The sequence below is a fragment of the Suncus etruscus genome, chromosome 3 (assembly GCF_024139225.1).
Source record: "Suncus etruscus isolate mSunEtr1 chromosome 3, mSunEtr1.pri.cur, whole genome shotgun sequence".
NCBI lineage: Eukaryota > Metazoa > Chordata > Mammalia > Eulipotyphla > Soricidae > Suncus > Suncus etruscus.
The window spans coordinates 161,902,858-161,916,094 of NC_064850.1; positions in this window are offsets into that span (position 1 = coordinate 161,902,858).

The window sequence follows — 13,237 nt, forward strand, 5'->3', positions numbered from 1 at the left end:
CTCCGGAGGGAGCCTCCCCTCTCCTCCCCTCTCCGCTCCTCGCCGCCGCTCCCCCCCGAGACCTTTGTGTGGCAAGCACCACTCCCGCCCCGCCCGGCCCCTCCACCCCCCGGAATTTCGGCACCAAAAACTCCCCGGCCACGGTCTGTCTGTGTGTGCGTGTGTGTGTCCGCTGGGCGTCTGCGAGTGGCTCCCTGCGTCCGTCCGTGCGTCCACGTGCATGCCCGGCGTGTGTGTGTCTGTGTGTGTGTCCGCCCGACGCGGACCCGCGGAGGGTGCAAGGAAGGAAGGGAGGAAGGGAGGAAGGGGTGGCGTGCGTGCTCGGGGCTGCCAGGGGGGCCCGGTCGCGGCGCGCCCGTGTGCCGTGGCGTGTGCAAGCCGTGTGCACGCCGAGACGAGACGTGCCTCCCTCCTTCCCTCCCTCTCTCCCTCCGTGCAAGTGTGTGTCTGCGTGTTGGGGCTCAAGTTCGTCGGGGTCTGTAGGCATTGTGCTCCCCTCACTGTTTGTGTGTGTGTACGCTCCGTGCACGTGTGTGCCACCTGGGAGCGTGTGTCCGGGTGTGTGTGTGTGTGTGTGTGTGTGTGTGTCGGTGTCTGGGCGTGTGTGTTGGGTGAAGTTGGGTCCGTGTCATGTGCGGTGCGAGGTTAGGAAGAGTGTCCGTCCGTCCGTCCGTCCGTCCGTCCAGCTAGGTGTGTTTTCCTGCCGGCTTCCTGGGCGGCGTTACTTGGCAGCTCGGGCTTTTCTCGAACCTTTCCGCGGAGCTTACGTTTTAATCATCGAAAGAATGTCTCTATAGAAATGCTGCTTGGCAGAGGCAGAGGGGAGTCGGTCGGTGTTGGCGTCTTCGGTTTGATGCATGCGTTTGTGTGGCTTTTTCTTTTTGCTTTATGCTTCGTCTTGTGTTGTTTAAAGGGACGGCTGGAAAGGGATTTTGTTTTCTTTTCTTTTTTTTTAAGAGGATATTTCTATATCTTGTGTCTCACGGGAGAGCAGGGCATGATGACATTGGAAGCTTCGCCTTCCAGGGTTTCGGCGACATCAATTAAATATTTATTTACCAACTTACTATCCGTTATAAATCGGTTCAAAGAAAGCTCACTGCATGCTAGCTGCACCGGTGGGTGTGGGTGGGATGAGACCCTGGGACTTGTTATTGGGTTGACTTTGTAAAGAGTGTTTTACTATAACTGTAATGCCTTCCTTTTTTTTTAAAGATTTGGAGTAAGTACATCGTGCCCAAGGAGAACATTTGTCAAAAGTAATTATTTGAGTTTGGCTGAAGGGCCTTCTTGTTCTCTCTCTCTCTCTCTCTCTCTCTCTCTCTCTCTCTCTCTCTCTCTCTCTCTCTCTCTCTCTCTCTCTCTCTCTCTCTCTCTCTCTCTCTCTCTCTCTCTCTCTCTCTCTCTCTCTCTCTCTCTCTCTCTCTCTCTCTCTCTCTCTCTCTCTCTCTCTCTCTCTCTCTCTCTCTCTCTCTCTCTCTCTCTCTCTCTCGATTCTAGAAAGGTATTTTAGATAATTGACTCGATTGCCCTGCAAAGAAGTGACAAAAGTCCTTTTTAATTGCGATCTGGTTATTGGGAGCAGAAGTGGCTAGGCCCCTTCGCTTTGCCTGGTAATTTGTAGTCGTGTATGTTATGATTTCTCTCCTTATCTGTGATTGTGTTAATCACTAAATCACCACTCTCTGTGGATGAATGGGCAGGTGATAGTCATTTTCTAATGAACTGTTTCTGAGAGAGGAAACTTATTTGTGAGGAATATGTGAAAAGTAAGCAGTAAGTGTTAAGTAGATGCGAGATTGATGCTATCACTGAATTTTTGCTAGAGCACAGTACATTACTTATTGTTTGCTCAGCCATTAATTCAGAATTGTGTGGGGGTGTGCAGAGCTTCTGGAAATGCATTATTCAGCTTTCTTGGAGTGGCAATCAAGTATTATTATGGAGCCTTAGTGTATGTATTTTAAACAAGTGAACAGTGAGTTCATTTATAAATATTTAAAAATAATGATTCGTGAATTAGCCATAGCTTGTGCCTGCAGAGAAATATTTAATACATAACATTTCGAGGGGATTTGAAGGTAGCCATTTGTATCCGTGTGTTACTCTTCTTGAGACACTCTGATTTATTTATCAAATCCTAATGTCTGTATTGATACATCTCGAAATAGATTTCCGAATCACAGTTTTTGTTAGAAGTTGCATTTTCCTGTTGCAAAGTTCATTGATGGGAAAAGACACATTAGGAGTCATCAACACAAAAGAATTAATGATAGACCAGATGTCTCTATTTTAACCAGACATATTGAACTAGTAGTTATGGTAATTTTTCAATTTGGTTCAAGTTATTTTTCCCCTGGTAGTTGTACAAATGTCTATGTATTTAAAATGTGACAGTTGAAATAAAATACTGAAAAAATAGCAAGTGATTTTACTGAAAAGATCCTTTTCATAAATTTGCAATTGTGTAAAAGTGATGTTTTTAACTTTGCAAATAAAAGTAGCCAATCTATTAAGTACGATTAATGACTATAAGAAGCATCATTGCATATTGATATAAACTCTTGTAAACTTGCATGAGAAGAATTTTACTCTACATTGGTACTTTTTATTTACTTAATGAAAAAGAAATGTCTTTTTACAGCATTTCTGTGGAAATATACCATCACATTTTATACTGCCCTGCTGTTGTGGCTGTTGAGAGGACTTTTTTGCTTTTTCTCTGTCAAATAATAAACCAGGTGTCTGATTTTTAAAAATAAGATGAAGTATAGATGTAAATCACAGAACTTAGTGTGTGATTCTTGAAATTTGTGAGCTAAAACAAGAACACCAAAATGTACATTTGAGAGCATCTTCTCAATTCATAGTGTCTGTTATGTGTACATATACATATTTAAGTTGATACATACATGTTGCATATACACATCATTATCCAGCTGGAGTGATGGGTGGGGAAAGGGAGTAGATGGAGGAGGGGCGAAAAAGGGCTAAAAGGGGAGATTATCTTTAAGAGACTATCAGTGGCGAGGAAATGCAAGAGGGATTCCTTGAACTGTGACCAAAAAAGCTTTATATTTAACTATACCTTTGCGTTTATTTTGAAGGAAAAAAAATAGAGAGAGAGAGAGAGAGAGAGCAAGACTTTTTAGAGGCAGAACTTCCAGTCAGAAGCAGATTCTTTTTTTGCTTCTTTCTTTGTATGAAAAGTAGATGGACCCCAAATCCATACTCTGGCAACTCCAGGGCTTTAGTTTTAGGTAGAGATGAAGCAATAAGCTCTCTCAATTTTCTTATTTGTCTGTGGTGAGTTTGCTTAGCTGACGAAAGAAGGAACGGTGGTATAATTTCCCTGTACTTTCAGGAATGCAGTGATTATTAACAGGCTGCCATTTTAAAACAGTAATACCACTCTTTTTTTCCCCTCCCCTTTCTGCCCTGCATCAGTTGCAGAAATTTCAGCTTTCAAGCCTCCTCCCCTCCCCCTCTGCCTTCTGCAGTTGTGGTTGTTACTTTGCGCATTGCCATTTAATATGGAGTCTGCTCCCAACCAGATGCATTCTCATCTGTTTTATCTGCTCTTCTAAGATTGTAGAGTCTCAGAGGATTCCACAATCACATGGAACTATCTTCTGTCTTAATATTTGTAGACCACAATAAGAATAAAAATCAAAACCATAACTCATGTCGAGCTGGGGCTTTGACTTTAATCCTTTTGACTTTTATCTCAAGTCTTCACTCTGTTACTATAAATACAGTTTAAACCATTGTGAAAGGATCTTCATGCTTCTTTGTAAAAAATGGGGATTTGACAGGACTTTGTTTTACTGCACTAAGGGGTTTCTTTGTTACTGGCTTAACACAGAACACACTGTTATTTATATATTTATTCTAGGTTAATTTTTTTTTGACATGTAAAAATGTTGTTGCTTTGAGAAGTGTTTTTTTTTTTTTTCTTTTTGATAGCTTCATCACTTTGTTCTACTGGGAATACTGCTGTTAAAATAATGGCTCAATGTATTAATTTGTTCCCTGAGTTTCCTTCTATTTGTTTCATTTCTTACAATCTTTGTTTAGTCTCAGTGGCACCTGAAAATAAATCTGTTAACAAATCTTCAATAGCTTTGTGCTTGGTAACATGACTGATTTATTTTCTTGTAGTTTTTGATACATTCATAAAGATAATATCAGTGTGAGTTATTTTCTGCTTTTTGGGATTTTTTTTTTTTGGTTTGGTAGTTCAAGGTGACCTTTGACAAGAAAAAATTAATGGCAAATTTGCCTTATTGTTGAGAAAAAAAACATATACTCAATTTTGCTCTAAAAGGGTTACTGAAGATTTTATAAATCATATTGTAATAAACTAGTATAGGGATTTATTAATGTAGATCTGTGAAGCTTTGCACAGTGAAGAATTATTGCATAATATTTTAAACTGTAAGTATTTATTTAAAATAAAACTGAATGATATCGGTAGTTGTTAAAATAGAAAACAATTGATAGTTATGTTACTGATTGTTTATACTAGAAGTATAATTTTTCTGAAATGATGATCTTGGAGATAGAGGGGAGAATGAAGGTCCTTCTTTTGGCATTTTCTCACTGTGCTATTGATGCTTAGAGTTTAGATTATGATTAGGCCTTAACAATGGAGAACATTTTGACTTGTGATTTGGTGTAAGTCCCAGAGGTACACATGAGCATAATTGTGACAATGTTTATTGGCTCACAAGCCTGACTAATGTATTTGGCAAATGAAGTTTTGTTTTCAATCACTCAACATGTTAAATGGTTTTATTCAACTGTGATCTACACATAGAATTATCTCTTTATGTTTATATTTCATTGTCTTTATCAGATATGGATCCAGCATTTTTATTTTGCAGCTCAAAAGATAGAAGAGTTTGGCAAGCTTAGCTTGCTTAGGAAAAAATAGTTTTAAGTTGAAAAAATATATTTGAGATTATAAGAAATGTGAAATTAGGCATGTTTTAAAAACTGTTTAAGCCAATTTTTTTTTTTTTTTATATTTCTACTAACAAGAAGTGCAATTTTAAGAAAAGTCTTTCTCGACTTTCTCAGGGCAGAAATGATAGTATAGCAGGTAGGAGGGGTTGCCTTGTATGCGGCTGATCCAAGTTTGATCCCTGGCATCCCATATGGTCCCAGGGGCTCCAGATGAGCCCCCTGTCCCCCCAAAAAGAAATTTTATTTTCTTTGAGGATATTTTTGGTGGTAGCTGGTGCCTTGATATGCCAGAAATGAAACATTTTCTTTGGGTACTGTAACTTTTAAACTTGTAAAGAAATTTTACTAGATAAACCTAACTTATAACATAATTAATACTTGCACCTACAATAGTTTCAACACATTATTGAGTTGCATTGGAAATGCTATTATTGTCTAACATTTTGAGGGATCCTTCACGTATCATCCAGATTTGAGAAGATACAAAAATATCTTCAAGAACCTAGAAATAATCTAAAGAGTTCAGAGAAGGTGCAAAGGAGGACTTGGGGGGTGATTGAGTAGAGACCCCCCCCAATAACTTATCTCATGAATGATCAAAAAAGTACCAGTTTACAGATAAGAGTGAACAAAATAAAGTAGACTTCAGGAAACTGGAAATAATGTTGCTGGAGAAATAACCCACCTGAATGGGGCGAGGGATTTGCCAGTCATTTAATGTGTTTGAACCTGGTAAATTAGAGCCTGGAACTGATAGGGTGGGTGGTAGTAAAAAGAGGATTTTGAATCAAACATGTGGATTATAATGAAGACAGTTGCATTGTGTGAGCTTTTTTATACCACCATTTAATAATAATAATAATTATAATTATAATTATAATAATAATAATAAAGCAAACTTGAAAACAAAAGTCATGTTAGGAAAAGTCTAAATAATAGTTTAAGTCTATCCTGTATTCTTTGCCAAATGAAGTAGACACCAGTAAGTAATATGCATTTCATTTGCGGAAGTCATACACAGAACACTGTTTATTTCTTAAAAATATTCTCTAGAGATCAGTAGGTATCTAGGGTTATCTCAGAAATTCTGACTGCAAGTGTGGTTTAATGATGCGTCCAGCATCATCTCTCTCTTTCTGTAAGGAAAAGGGCAAGCACAAGATCTAATAAAAATTCTGTGCTTTCTGGTGTTTAAAAAATATAATATAGGCATTTTAGCTGGTAGGAATATAACTAATTTCTTGCATGAAGGTATAGGGAGGATCCAAGCTTACATCACATTTATTTTCTGCTTTTCGTATTGTCTTCTGTTTGTTTCTCTATTTAATTATCAAAAGGCTACACAAACTTATTGATGTCATTATTGTGTTACTGTTTGATTACACTATAAATTAACTTATCTCCCTCTCACCCCCCCCCCCAATAAAAGTTCTCAGTAGCAGGCTCCCTCCTGATAGGGCCTGGAGGAGGGGCATCTGTATAGAACCACTCTCAGCTATTTGCCAGCACAGAGCGCCTTGATTGTTCTGCTTTTGTTCCCGCACAGTTGGTAGCTGCAGAAATTTAGCCCTGACCAAAACTTTCCCTCAAGAGCTCTTGGGGAACAAATAGAAACATTATATGATTAGCCACATTGTTTTCATTATTAAACAAATCTACATGAAAGGGTAGCAATTAACAGCTTTATCAGCCTGAATTTAGACACCTATCTCTCCTCTTCCCTCAATATTCCCACTTGAAGTGGTAACAATTAACTGTTGCTGGTTTTAATGTCAGCAACTGACAGCACTAAATTGGGAATAAGCACTTCTCCTGGTTGATTGACATATAGCCCTATGACATATTCGTATGTAGTTTTAAGGCAAATTTTCATGCCCTGGGGTTAGAGCCAAAGGGCTCGTCAGAACATTGACTTTAATAACTGGAATATATAACTTAAGTGACATCTAAGACCGGAGCTTTGGTGGAACTTTTAGAACGTGAGGAATTCTTCCAGGCACTTAGTGGACAAGCTTAAAAATTGTAATTTTTTTCCCCTAAGTTAATCAATGCATCATTTGCTTTTATGGCTCAGCTACTTCCATGGGCTTATTTGCATATCATTAACATAAATAAGTCCATGAAAAATAGATCATGATTTCAAATAATTCTACAATCGGTACTTTTTGAGCAATTTGTTCTGTTCTCATTTTGGTTGCGTGAATAGTTGATTTCTGAGTGTATTTGTCATCCAAAATGAAGAGAATAGAAACTTGTCACCTTATTCAGAAGACAGATGGCATTGCCAAGATTTCATTCACTGTAATGTATTTGAGCCTATTTTAATAGTTTCAAAAAATCAGAAATTAGGATTGGATCTTTGACCTTTCTTTTGATAGCTCAGACATAGGGAAGATGCACACATAGCAGATAAGGTTTTATTTTTAAAAACTATTAATAAGAAAATGCTGAGCCTCAAATATATTTTATACCTCTAAAACCTGGTGATTAGAAATTGTCTTAATATTTCTCCTAAACTCTTCCTGTTTAACTTCTTGTCTCCTTTTGAGAAATTCTAAAAATTATTCAATTAATTCTTTGCGGCATGTTCTTTTTCACTCTTACTCTTGTCTAATTGCTTCAAGCTCTCTTCTCACTTTCTGTTTAACGTTAAAATATTGCAAATTCTGTTTATTTTCTCCCTCTGCTTCATTTCCCCCATTTCCTTTGGCGCAGTTCCCCACCACAATGGCAGTTCTCCCTCCACCAAGACTCTACCTTGACACGCAAAGAAGTCTGTGATGACTTGCCTTTTAAGCAGAGATGTATGTATACCTTCAAGATATGGCATCTGAGGACAAGTGACACATTCTATCTTGTAAATATAATTCACATTTACTTTTTTTCCCCACTCACTATATATATAACAAATACACTTAGTTGTATTAAAGTAACATTGGTTTACAGCAACATAAATGTTTATATACTTGAGGGGTGCAATACCTGCCCCCAACCAAGTCCCAATATTCATCCCACTGTCCCTGTACTCCTCCACCCACCCCTCACTTTACTAAGCTCAATTCTGTGGTCTGAGTCTAAAGGTTTATTTTCTTTTGGACGTTTTCTCATCCCTTACTTTGTATCTTTACATGCAGCATATGAATAAGATTATTATCCTAGTATTTGTCTTTCTCCTTCTGACTTATTTCACTTAGCGTGACCTCCAATTCCATCTATGTTGATGTAAAAGGCAAGTTTTCATTTTTTCTAGAAGTTGAGTAATATCTGTGGTTGGGATCTGGGTTGATTCCAGATCTTGTCCATTGTAAATTGTGCTGCAGTGAGCATAGGAGAGCATATGTTCTTTTGAATGAATGTTCTTGCGTTCTTTGGATTGTTGGGGGGGGGGGTTCAGGATCATATCGTAGTCTTTTGTTGTTGTTATTTGTTTTTTTGGGTCATACCTGGCTGCATTCAGGGGTTATTCTTGGCTCTGCACTCAGAAATTGCTCCTGGCAGGCATGGGAGACCATATGGGATGTCAGAAATCGAACCAGAGTCCATCCTATGTTGGCCATGTGCAAGGCAAATGCCCTACCTCTTGCTATCTCTCCCCATAGTCTTATTTTTAATTTTTAGACAAATTTCCATAGTTTTCCATAGAGGTTCAACCAGTTTATATTTACACCAACAGTCAATGAAGTATCCTTTTTCTCTACATTATCTTGGTATTTGTCTTTCATATGTCTTTTTCATTAGATAATTTGCCTCCTTTAATTTTCTTTTTGGTTGTTGTTTTGTTTGGGGGTTCTACTGACTGTGCTTACTTGGCTGTATGCACAGGTATCATTTCTAGAAGTGCTCTGGAGACCATCTGCAGTGCTGGGGATTTATCTGCTGTTGGCCATGTGCTAAGCTATCACTTCAACTATCACTTCTATCTCAATATTTTCCCCACCCCACCATTTTTAAGAATCTTCAGATATATATATATATATATATATATATATATATATATTATTATGTTTACTTGTTTTTTTAAAATTTTTTAAATTTTTGGCCCACACCCAGCAGCACTCAAGGGTTTACTCTTGACTTTACATTCAGAAATCACTCTAGATAGCATCTGGGGACTATATGAGATGCTGGGGCAGAACCCAGGTTGGCCATGTGTAAGGCAAGCGCCTTACCCACTGTGCCATCCCTCTATCCCTATAAATTATTTGAACATTAAATATTTTTGTATTGATCAGTGCTGAAAACTATTTATGAAACTTTATAGTTTGAATTAGAGATGTGCACAAAGTTTTGAGAATAAGACAGTGGGCAGATGGACATGGATTTTCCCTGTCATCTCGAATCTTTGTAATTCTTTTTTTTTTTTTTTTTGGAATCTTTGTAATTCTTTCTGTCCTCATTAATTTGCACCTGCCCTACAGCACATTTATGTGGATTATTATTCAAAAGAAAACCTTCACAAGACATTAACTCTTCTTATGCACAAAACAAAACAGAAAACCAAATACTGGATGCTTAGTAAGAAAAAGCTAAGACATCCTATGTTCTCACCTTTAAATGAAAATAGCAAGTTATAAAAGAGTTGTTTTATAACATTTTACTTTTAGAACTTCTAGAATGGGTCTTTGTTACATTCTTGATTAACAACTGTTACTTCGAAGTGAGTTTAATGGTTACTTTTCAGTCATTGTGTTTTTCTGACAGTTTATACTGAATTGTCACAATATTAATACCTCTTAAAGTTAGACTTTTGTTTTTGTTTCGGGGTCACACCCAGTGGTGCTCAGGTGTTACTCCTGCTTTGTATTCAGGGATCATTTCTAGCAGTGCTTAGGGACCATATGGGATGCGGGAGATCAAAATGGGGTCTGCTGCGTGCTAGGTAAATGCCATACAGACCATTTTATTTTAAAGGAAAGCGTTTATGCTTTACATTTTTAAAAGCATTGTGATCCACTTTTTTTTGGGGGGGTCACATCTAGTGACACTCAGGGGTTACTCCTGCTATGTGCTCAGAAATCGCTCCTGGCTCTGGGGACCATATGGGACACTGGGGATCAAACCCAGGTCTGTCCTGGGCACCCGCTCTGGCCCTAAAAGCATTGTGGTATATTGCTTAAATTCTTGTGTTCATAATAGAACATGAATTATCAGAAGTTTTCTAAGTTTCTTCAGCATCTGATAGATAAGTAATCTAGTTAAATAAATCTAGCTAAGTAAATTTAATAGTACTGTTCAGGGGCTGGAGCGGTGGCGCTAGAGGTGAGGTCTCTGCCTTGCAAACGCTAGCAGTCCCCCCAAACAAACAAACAAACAAAAAAGAAACAAAAAAATAGTAGAGTTCAGAGCGACAGTACAATTGAGTAGGGTATTTGCCTTCTTACGACCCATTTGGATTCAATCCTCAGCATCCCATCTGGTCCCCTAAGCCTTTGAAAATGATCCAGGAGTAAGCCTGAGCACTGCCAGATGTGCCTCAAGCTCCACCCCTCAGATAAAAAAATTTTTTTTGGGGGGGGGCATACCTGGTGATGCTCTGGGGTTACTTCTGGCTATGAGCTCAGAAATTACTCCTGGCTTGGGGGGGACCATATGATATGCTGGGGATCAAACCTAGGTCCATCCAGGGTTGACCGTGTGCAAGGCAAAACACCCTATCGCTGAGCTATCGCTCTGGCCCCAGATAAAATAATTTTTAAGAACAAAACAGAAGAATATTGAGCACAATACAACACGCAGTGAATCTGTTAGCCTTGTGAGAATTATGGAGAACAACTTTTTAAAATTTTGGAAAGTTTTATTTTGCTGGTTTTGCCCTTAAAGCTAGAAAAAATAGGAATCAAAGACTCTAGGTATCAAAATCACACAAAGAAAAAGCCACACTACAGAATAGTCTAACTGGGATGTTGTGGTACTTACTACATCACAAATAACAGGAGCACCTTTGAATCTCATTTCTGGCCTTGAGCCCAGCCATTGCTCTCAATGCATCGTAAGGTTATCAGGAAGGGTAGTAACCTCAAGTGCATTTTGAGAGTGTGGAGAGCTTTTCTCTTTTTACTTAAAGAAATGTTAACATTTCCAGGAGATGCTGAGTGCCTTTTATTCATTTTTCTTTTCTGAAAAGGACAGTGTTTTGAAAACCTTTGTATATATTCACGTGTCATTTCAGTTTTGTCTTTACTATATGTGCTCCTGATTCAAATTCACAGACAGATTATATCTAACAGACATATTGTCATTCATACATTTGTATCCGACCTGCTAGGGTTTATGAGAAAGTGTGTTTAGGTCATGTTTATTTACTAGCAATAGTAGTCCACATGATTACAAATGAATGCTTCATCTTGTTCCTAACTCCTTCTCCCAGCCACCATGTTTCTCCTTTCTGTCATTCTGTGAAAGCCACCACAGTCTGTGCAGTTGTTTGAGTCAGAGGCTTTGTGTCATCATTAGTGTAATTTTATAAATCTTCCCCTTAGGTGTTTTCCTTATTAAATGCTTTATTGTGTGATTTTATTCCCCCTTTTTACTGCTTTCAAATTTGTATCTTTACATCCTATACTTATTTTCATTTGCATTGTCTGTGACCTCACCCTCTGGGAATATAGAGGTCATAAAAAGGATATAGTTTAATGATGGACAGATTTGTGTTTGAACCCAATTTTGCTACTTATTTTTGTCAGACCTTGGGAGTTATTTAACATCTTTCAATTTTAGATAGATTGTGCCTTAAAAGAGAACAATAACTCTAAATTGTGGTTGGAACAAGAGAAAGTGTATAATGTACTCACAGAATGTCTGTCCCTAGAAGATTTCATTTAATATCAGGGTCTTGTAGTTTCCATCTTTATATTGTTGCAACAACCTAATAATGGTTTTTTACTGACTCTTGACTTGCCTTCACTCATTATTCTTCTTATTGAATTCATAACTTCTTTAGAGGTAACATGGTTCATGTGATTTCATTCTTGGAAGAAATAGATGGAATTCCCTAAAAGAGGTGATTGAAGAAAGTGAGGACATAGTGAAAGTAAAGAAAAAAAACTGAGACTACTCAGTGATACCTTCAGCAGAAAGCTGTTAACCGTCCTCAGACTTTGAAGGACTAGAGACACAGGGAACTGTTATTGCATTGATGCTAGTAGGGTTTATGTCTATAAATGTGGCTTATCGAGTAGCCTCTGCTAGCCTTTACTTTTCCACTGTGGTGTCAAGGATATTCATATTCAGATGGATTTCCAAGTAATACTTCCCAGTGGCCAAATCTTTGTAGAATCCAAAGCATCAGGAATCTTCATGAAGGAATTGGCACTAATAGATGTCAGCATACTGGATCACAAGTTGGGTGAAGGGAAGAAATCATATCTGGAGTTGCTAATGGGAAATGAATAAAGTATCTCTAATAGTAGCATTTCATTCTGAGTTGGTTCCATATGATTAAAATCTATTGACTTAGTTTTTTGCGTCATTCACATACATTGTTTGAGTCTTTTGCTATTAGCATTCCACACTCTAGTACTATAAAAGTAAAATTGGCTCTTGAATTTATTATACTGACCACATTTTGCTTTTAATTTGTACTTGTTTTCCTTTGCAAAAAACTCCATCTAATTTTTTAATCTGAAAAAAAAATCATAGATTTTCTTCAATATTTGGTTTTCTTTGAGAAGTTTTTATATATTCTCCCCAAGCACTCAAAAGCTAAGTCACCATATCTTGATTGCTTGTTCATCATCTTTGTAATTTTTTTGAGTGCCCCGTATATTTCCTTATATAAAGGTATATTAACGATAGTTGAATAATGTGAACAAATAATAATTTTTTCAATGGAGCAGTTACATTTAAGTCTTTCAGATGATTGTATTCTTAATTTATTTTCATAAAAATCTGTATTCTTGATTTATTTCCGTTTATTATTGCTAAATTATCATTGTGTAATCTATAAAGGGCTCAAATTTCCCCAAGAATCAATTAGACAGATGATAGATCTTAAAAATCTGTTTCTATCTTCAGTCTGCTTGTGATACCTTTTATTATTTTGATAATTGTGCTCAATAGCCCTAAGACAGAGGTCTCAAACTCAATTTACCTGGGGGCCACAGGAGGCAAAGTCGGGGTGAGGCAGGGCCGCACAAGGGATTTTGCTTACCAAATATTCGCAATAAAAAATCGCATTAGTAAGAAAAAAATTGCAAAAAAATCGCATTAAACATTTGCGTACCCCGAACAGAACTGCTTGGGTTATGCGAATGTTTAATGCGATTTTTTC